A 9196-nucleotide genomic window follows, 5' to 3' on the forward strand; every position below is an offset into this window, starting at 1 on the left:
GAGTGAATTAAGTTGCCAACGTTAGGTAGTTCTCATATTTTCCATACTCTTGTAGATATTGCTTTGATTGTTAGGTTGTTTGTTAGATTTATGTTTTGATGTAGGTTAGTATTTTGAATTGTATTTTGTTGCATTGTCTTTGAAAAATTTTCCAAAAAGTTAAAGATTTTGTTTTTTTTTTTTTGTATTTTGGTTGGTTTCAAGTATGTATATAGTGGGTGGGAGTGCCCTGTTTTTATTTTATGCTTCTTAAAAAAAAATTGGCCCCCCACACGTGCACGTGGCCGATGCGCATGCGTCGCGTTGATGCTGCTGTTGCATGGGCCAAAAACTAGAGAGTTGTGCTGGTGGGGTGCCAAAACTTTTTGTCTAGCACAAATTCCACCCCATGCGTATGCGTGACCCACGCGTATGCATCATCTCCATTTTTCCCATGTCACGCGTACGCGTGACCCCTGCCCTGTTCACACACCTTCTTTTTTCTTCTCTTCTTTCCATTTCTTTTCTTCTTCTCTCTTCTTTTCTTTTATTTCCCTCCTCCAACCATCACCCACCACTATCATTCACTGTCCACCATCTTCTCCTTTAGTTAGTTAGTTAGTTAGTTACTTTAATTTTCTATTTTGGTGTTAAGTGTTGAATTATTGATTTAATTTGCTGATTTTGATGTTAATTGCTGCTGATTACCCATGAGATGCTATCCTAGCATCATTGTTGTTAATATTCATTATTGGAATCCTTTATTGAGGTTACAATTTGTCAATTGATTTTGAGTTCTTCATGCTTTATTTTATGGATACCAAGTGCATGAGAATTGCCTTTCAAGCATTCTAAATCTTTTGAATTGCATGTTGTAGCTAGCCAACATAGGATTTGAACTCTTTACTTTGACTAGGCAATTTTTTTATGCTGGATGTTGTGCATTTATCTCAATACATTGTGTTGCTTGATCATATGCATCTATATGTTATGCTTATGCCTTAAGGACATGTTGACCTTCAATTGTTTAACTATGTGCTCTACACATACGTGAAACTAGTCATTTTGGCATAATGTCCCAATTGTGAATTTGGATTGTAAGCTCACATAGTGACATCTTTTTGAAATTGTCAAGCTATATGGACCTTGCTTGCTATGTAATTGATTTCACTTCTAGTCTCTTTTATTACTTTGCATAGCAACCATGTGTCCTATTTTACGTTCACTAGGTGATGGGAATCAAAATTCAAAGTGTGCCACTGGTTGATGTGTGATTTTTCTTGTTCCTTTATCATTAAAGTCTCCTTGTACATCAACGAATGTCCCTTCATCTTCCATTTCACAATGTTTGATTATCGCTTGAATGCTGTCATGCTTCTTTATGACTTGTTTGTTGGTCTTAACTTATGAGTTTCCTTTGAAACATCTCTAGCACACTAGAATGAGTGAAGTGCATGTTCATTTTGTGTAACTGTGACATAGCTTTTTATGTTAGTGTTATGAGGGTTACCTGAAACTGAAGGTCGATCTTGGATGAGATCTGCTGTGGTAGCCGGAGCTATCGTGTTTGACTTGTTTGACTTTGGTGGTGCTGCTGATCTTTGATCACCGGAGGGTGGTAGTACCTGCAAGAGACTCCGATGCTTAAGTTAGCATGGGCTTTGAGTAGGTATTTTGTGTAGAATCAGAGTATGAGTTATACCTAGGTGCTCCAGTATATTTATAGTAGTGTCGAGTGACTTCCCTTGAGATAAGATAAGTTATCTTATCTTATCTTTTATGGGTGAGTCCCCTTATCTTTGGCCAGCCGCCTTTAGGTGGGCTGTGATATTCTGCTTTGGGCCTGCTTAGGCCCTTATAGCGATTTGGCCGAGCTCTTTGTGAAGAGGTCGTTAATGGACCAACTTTTCAAAAGGTTGGTAATAGACCAACCTTTCAAGAGGTCGGTAATGGGCCAACCTTTCAAACGGTCGGTAATTGGCCAACCTTTCAAGAGGTCGGTCGTTCTGATCTTCGTCCAACTCGGATCGCATAGCTCGACCCAGGGTATGAACAGTGCCCCTGCTTGAGCTTCATTCTTCCTTGTGAGGTCGTGCTTCTTAGCTTCGATCCCTTTGAGGGAGTCATGCTCAAACATCTGTCTGGCTTGTTTCTTCATTGCTTTGCAATCCTTGTAGATTTTCTAGAGGTTTGGTACTTCCCGGTCTGACCTCTTTTGAGTGGTAGTGTGGGTTTTCTACCCTTGCCTTTTGGATCACGCCTTGCTTTAAGTTTGTGTTGACAACCTTCTGCTTTGGTGAAGTTATCCTTGCGGCATGATATCCAGGCTTTTAGTGACTTTGTTCGATGACTTTTTAGTGTTCTTTATATAGAACCTTTTTAGTCCCGGATGACTTTTGTAGCCTTGTTGTGAGATCGTGCCTTCTTTGAGCGGAGTTTTATCCCTTTTAGCTAAGCACTTTTGAGCCTTAAGTTGTTTCTCAACCTTTTGGCTTGTTCTTTTTTGAGATCGTACTTGCGCCTCTTCTTAGCTGACGTCGACCTGTACGACTTTGCTACCCGGGCTTTTTAGTCACATTTCAACAACTTTTTAGGTAGTGTTCCGATGAGGAACCTTTTCTTTATAGTTTGTTTGGACGACTTTTTAGCTCTGTCTTAAGGTCGTGCTTTCGCTTTTTAAGTAGCGTCTCTTTTCGAGACTTGTACCCTTTAGCGAAGCACTTTTGGCCTTTTGGAGGTGTCTTCGTCCCTTTTTAGTGATCCTTTCATTGGTCCGACTTCTCTGTCGGGCCTTACTAAGTTATTTTTAGTAATCCATTTTTAGTCAGACCTCATCAGGCCACCTTTTATGAGTTACTTTTTATAACTTCTTGCATTAATCTGCTTTTATCACCTTTCACCTTGCTGACTTCTTTATAATTGGTCGATGAATTTGATTTTCACCTTGCCAACCTCTTTGTAATCGGACGATGTAGTTTTCACCTTGCCGATCTCTTCGTAATCGGACGATGAATTTGGTTTTCACCTTGCCAACCTCTTCGTAGTCGGATGATGAATTTGGTTTTTACCTTACCGACCTCTTTGTAATCGGACGATGAATTTGGTGAGCTTAGATTAATATATCTTGGTAGGAAACTTTTTAGGGAATCTGAAACTTTTTTCAAATGATAAAAAATAGAAATATGAAGAAGAGTGTATACATATGAGTGCTTACCTTTCTAGGTCGAACAACTTGGTAGATCTTGGCCTGGCGCCTCCTTAAAAAACCTTTTCAGGAAAGAGAGTGCCCCTTGACCTAAGATCTTTATTTTTCTCTAGCTATAATACCTTCTTAGGTTACAGGCATGCCATGACCTTGGTAGCTCTCGCCCATCGAGGTCAGACACTGGTATGCAAAATCGTGATCATTCATTCCTTGGTAACGGTGCCAAAAACTTCATGCGCACGTTCATAATTTTTGTTCTTTGTCACAACTTCGCACAACTAACCAGCAAGTGCACTGGGTCGTCCAAGTAATAAACCTTACGTGAGTAAGGGTCGATCCAATGGAGATTGTCGGCTTGAAGCAATCTATGATCACCTTGTAAGGCGGATTTCAAATGGTTATGGTGAATGGATAATGAAAATATAATTAAAATATAAAATAGGATAGAAATACTTATGTAATTCATTGGTGAGAATTTTATATAAGCGTATAGAGATGCTTTTGTTCCTCCTGAACCTCTGCTTCCTGCTGTCTTCATCCAATCATTCCTACTCCTTTCCATGGTAAGCTTTATGTAGGGCATCACCATTGTCAATGGCTACATCCCGTCCTCTCAGTGAAAATGGTCCAAAATGCGCTGTCACCGCACGGCTAATCATCTGTCGGTTCTCGATCATACTGGAATAGGATTCAGTAATCCTTTTGCGTCTGTCACTACGCCCAGCACTCGCGAGTTTGAAGCTCGTCACAGCGATCCCTTCCCAGATCCTACTCGGAATACCACAGACAAGGTTTAGACTTTCCAGCTCTCAAGAATGGCCGCCAATAATTCTAGCCTATACCACGAAGACTCTGATCGTAGATCAGGAGGCTAAGAGATACACATTCAAGCTTGTTTACATGTAGAATGGAAGTGTTTGTCAGGCACGCGTTCATAAGTGAGAATGATGATGAGCGTCACATAATCATCACATTCATCATGTTCTTGTGTGCGAATGAATATCTTAGAGAAGAAATAGGCTCGAATTGAATAGAAAAATAATAGTACTTTGCATTAATTCATGAGGAACAGCAGAGCTCCACACCTTAATCTATGGTGTGTAGAAACTCTACCGTTGAAAATACATAAGTGATAATGGTCCAGGCATGGCCGAATGGCTAGCCTCCCAAAGAGGGTTCAATCATCAAAACATGATCAAAAGATTTCTAACACAATAGTAAAAAGTTCTATTTATACTAAACTAGTTACTAGGGTTACAGAAATAAGTAAATGATACAAAAATCCACTTCCGGGCCCACTTGGTGTGTGCTTGGGCTGAGCATTGAAGCTTTCACGTGTAGAGATCTTCCTTGGAGTTAAATGCCAGTTTGTAACCTGTTTCTGGCATTTAACTCCAGAATAAGGCAGAAAGCTGGCGTTGAACGCCAGGTTGCGTCATCTAAACTCGGGCAAGGTATGGACTATTATGTATTGCTGGAAAGCCATGAATGTCTATGTTCTAACGCAATTGAGAGCGCACCATTTGAACTCTTGTAGCTCTAGAAAATCCACTTTAAGTGCATGGAGGTTAGAATCCAACAGCATCTGCAGTCCTTCTTTAACCTCTGAATCTGATTTTTGCTCAAGTCCCTCAATTTCAGCCAAAAATTACCTGAAAAAACAGAGAAAGACACAAACTCATAGTAAAGTCCAAAAATGTGAATTTTATTTAAAAACTAATAAAAATATACTAAAAACTAATTAAATTATACTAAAAACTATGTAAAAACAATGCCAAAAAGCGTATAAATTATCCGCTCATCACAACACCAAACTTAAATTGTTGCTTATCCCCAAGCAACTAAAAATCAAATAGGATAAAAATAAGAGAATATACTATAAATTCCAAAATATCAATGAAACTTAGCTCCAATCAGATGAGCGGGACTAGTAGCTTTTTTCCTCTTGAATAGTTTTGGCATCTCACTTTATCCATTGAAGTTCAGAATGATTGGCATCTATAAGAACTTAGAATTTAGATAGTGTTATTGATTCTCCTAGTTCAGTATGTTGATTCTTGAACACAGCTACTTTATGAGTCTTGGCTGTGGCCCTAAGCACTTTGTTTTCCAGTATTACCACCGGATACATAAATGCCACAGACACATAACTGGGTGAACCTTTTCAGATTGTGACTCAACTTTACTAGAGTCCCCAATTAGAGGTGTCCAGGGTTCTTAAGCACACTCTATTTTTGCTTTGGACCTCGACTTTAACCGCTCAGTCTCAAGCTTTTGGCTTGACACCTTCACGCCACAAGCGCATGGTTAGGGACAGCTTGGTTTAGCCGCTTAGGCTAGGATTTTATTCCTTTAGGCCCTCTTATTCACTGATGCTCAAAGCCTTGGATCCTTTTTATTACCCTTGCCTTTTGGTTTTAAGGGCTATTGGCTTTTTGCTCTTGCCTTTTGATTTTAAGAGCTTTTGGCTTTTTCTGCTTCCTTTCTCTTTTTTTTTTTGCCATTTTTCTTCTCTGCAAGCTTTGTTCTTCACTGCTTTTTCTTGCTTCAAGAATCATTTTTATGATTTTTCAGATTATCAATAACATTTCTCCTTTTTCATCATTCTTTCAAGAGCCAACATATTTAACATTCATAAACAACAATATCAAAAGACATATGCACTGTTCAAGCATTCATTCAGAAAACAAAAAGTATTGTCATCACATCAAAATAATTAAACTAATTTCAAGGATGAATTCGAAACCATGTACTTCTTGTTCTTTTGTAATTAAAACATTTTTCATTTTAAGAGAGGTGATAGATTCATAGGACATTCATAGCTTTAAGACATAGACACTTAAACACTAATGATCATATAGTAAAGACACAAACATAAATAAAATATAAAGCATAGTAAACGAAAAACAGGAAAATAAGAACAAGGAGATTAAGGAACGGGTCCACCTTAGTGAGGGTGGCGTCTTCCTTTTCTTGAAGAACCAATGGTGCTCTTGAGCTCCTCTATGTCTCTTTCTTGTCTTTGTTGCTTCTCCTTAGTGCTTTTGGTGCTCCTATCCTTAGTTGCTCCAATAGTTGTGGGGAGGAAAATGTATCCCTTGAGGCATCTCAGGGATTTCTTGATGAGGGAATTCCTCATGCTCTTGTTGAGGTCCATGAGTGGGTTCTCTTGATGTGTAGTAAAATGCTCTACTACTGAGCTATGGACCCTTGAGATGAATCTCTCCATCTCTCATGACTCGGAGGTGGAAGCTTTTGCCTTCCCTTTCCTCTTTCTAGAGGTTTCTCTGGCCTTAGGTGCCATAAATGGTTACAGAAAAATAAAAAGCAATGCTTTTACCACACCAAACTTAAAAGGTTTGCTCGTCCTCGAGCAAAAGAAGAAAGAGGGGGTAGATGGGGATCCTGTGGGGTCCACAGATCCAGTGGGGACAAAGACTTAGCATCCCTGCTCTAATTAGGCGTGCAAAACGCCCTTATAGTGCATGTCTGGCGTTAAACGCCAGCTTGCTGCTTGTTTCTGGCGTTTAACGCCACTTCCATGCTCTATTCTGGCGTTAAACGCCAGTTTGGTGCTTGTTTCTGGCGTTTAACGCCAGCTTGATGTTTCTTTCTGGCGTTAAACGCCAGTTTGATGCTTCTTATTGGCGTTTAAACGCCAGTAAGTTCTTCCTCCAGGGTGAGCTATTTTTAATGCTATTTTTCATTCTGTTTTTGATTTTTCAGTGGTTTTTTTTTGTGACTCCACATGATCATCAACCTAAAAAGAACATAAAATAACATTAGAAAATAAATAGATATAATTAAATAACATTGGGTTACCTTCCAACAAGCGCTTCTTTAATGTTAATAGCTTGACAGTGAGCTCTCATGGAGCCTCACAGATGTTCAGAGCATTGTTGGGACCTCCTAACACCAAACATAGAGTTCGAATGTGGGGGTTCAACACCAAACTTAGAGTTTGGTTGTGGCCTCCCAACACCAAACATAGAGTTTGACTGTGGGGGCTTTGGTTGACTCTGCAGTGAGAGAAGCTTTTCATGCTTCCTCTCCATGGTTACAGAAGGAGATCATTGAGTTTTAAACACAAGGTTGTCCTCATTCAGTTGAAGGACTAACTCTCCTCTGTCTACATCAATCACAGCCTTTGTTATTGCTAGGAAGGGTCTTCCAAGGATGATAGATTCATCCTCATCCTTCCCAATGTCTAGGATTATGAAATCAGCCGGGATGTAAAGGCCTTCAACCTTTACTAACACGTCCTCTACTAGTCCATAAGCATGTTCCATAGATTTGTCTGCCATCTCTAATGAGAATTTAGCAGCTTGTACCTCAAAGATTCCCAATTTCTCCATTACAGAGAGTGACATTAAGTTTATTCCTGACCCCAGGTCACACAGAGCCTTCTTAAAGGTCATGGTGCCTATGTTACAGGGTATTTAAAATTTACCAGGATCCTGTTTCTTTAGAGGTAGAGTTTGCTGAACCAAGGCATTTAGTTCCTGGATGAGCAATGGAGGTTCATCATCCCAAGTCTCATTACAAAATAATTTGGCATTCAGCTTCATGATTGCTCCTAAATATTAAGCAACTTGCTCTTCAGCAATGTCTTCATCTTCTTCAGAAGATGAATAGTCATCAGAGCTCATGAATGGTAAAAGAAGGTTCAATGGAATCTCTATGGTCTCTAGATGAGCCTCAGATTTCCTTGGTTCCTCAAAGAGAAACTCCTTATTGGTCAGTGAACGTCCCAGGAGGTCTTCCTCACTAGGATTCACGTCCTCCTCCTCCTCTTTGGGTTCGGCCACACCAAGTAAGGTAATAGCCTTGCACTCTCGTTTTGGATTCTCTTCTGTATTGCTTGGGAGAGTACTAGGAGGGGTTTCAGTGACTCTTTTACTCAACTGGCCCACTTGTGCCTCCAAATTTCTAATGGAGGACCTTATTTTATTCATGAAACTTAAAGTGGGCTTAGATAGATCAGAGACTATATTTGCTAAGCTAGATGGATTATGCTCAAAATTATCTGTCTATTGCTGAGTGGATGATGGAAAAGGCTTGCTATTGCTAAACCTGTTTTTTCCACCATTATTAAAGCCTTGTTGAGGCTTTTGTTGATCCTTCCATGAGAAATTCGGATGATTTCTCCATGAGGGATTATAGGTATTTCCGTAGGGTTCCCCCATGTAATTCACCTCTGCTATTACAGGGTTCTCAGGATCATAAGTTTCTTCTTCAGAAGATGCCTCTTGAGTACTGTTGGATGCAGCTTGCAATCCATTCAGACTCTGAGAAATCATATTGACTTGCTGAGTCAATATTTTTTTCTAAGCCAATATGGCATTCAGAGTATCAATTTCAAGAACTCCCTTCCTCTGAGGCGTCCCATTACTCACAGGATTTCTTTCAGAAGTGTACATGAACTGGTTATTTGCAACCATGTCAATGAGTTCCTGAGCTTCTGTAGGTGTTTTCTTTAGGTGAATGGATCCACCTGCAGAATGGTCCAATGACATCTTTGATAATTCAGACAGACCATCATAGAATATATCCAAAATGGTCCATTCTAAAAGCATGTCAGAAGGACACTTTTTGGTCAGTTGCTTATATCTCTCCCAAGCTTCATAGAGGGATTCACCTTCTTTCTGTTTGAAGGATTGAACATCCACTCTAAGCTTGCTAAGCTTTTGATGAGGAAAGAACTTAGCTAAGAAAGTCGTGACCAGCTTATTCCAAGAGTTCAGGCTATCTTTAGGTTGAGAGTCCAACCATATCCTAGCTCTGTCTCTTATAGCAAACGGGAAAAGCATAAGCCTGTAGACCTCGGGATCAACCCCATTGGTCTTAACAGTATCACATATTTGCAAGAATTCAATTAAGAACTGAAAAGGATCTTCTGATGGAAGTCTATGAAACTTGCAGTTCTGTTGCATCAGAGAAACTAATTGAGGCTTTAGCTCAAAATTGTTTGCTCCAATGGCAGGGATTGAGATGCTTCTTCCATGTAAATTG

The 9196-nt window shown here is 39.6% G+C and overlaps 1 non-coding gene across 1 annotated transcript; it reads left to right on the forward strand.

The window, feature by feature from the left end:
• Window positions 1-8754: 8754 nt before the first annotated feature.
• Window positions 8755-8862, forward strand: LOC148548903 (small nucleolar RNA R71). The gene has a single exon (XR_015897509.1). It is a non-coding gene; the product is annotated as a small nucleolar RNA R71 (small nucleolar RNA).
• Window positions 8863-9196: the final 334 nt, after the last annotated feature.

This window comes from Arachis ipaensis, chromosome B8, assembly GCF_059453495.1.
Source record: "Arachis ipaensis isolate K30076 ecotype BB chromosome B8, ASM5945349v1, whole genome shotgun sequence".
Taxonomy (NCBI): Eukaryota; Viridiplantae; Streptophyta; class Magnoliopsida; order Fabales; family Fabaceae; genus Arachis; species Arachis ipaensis.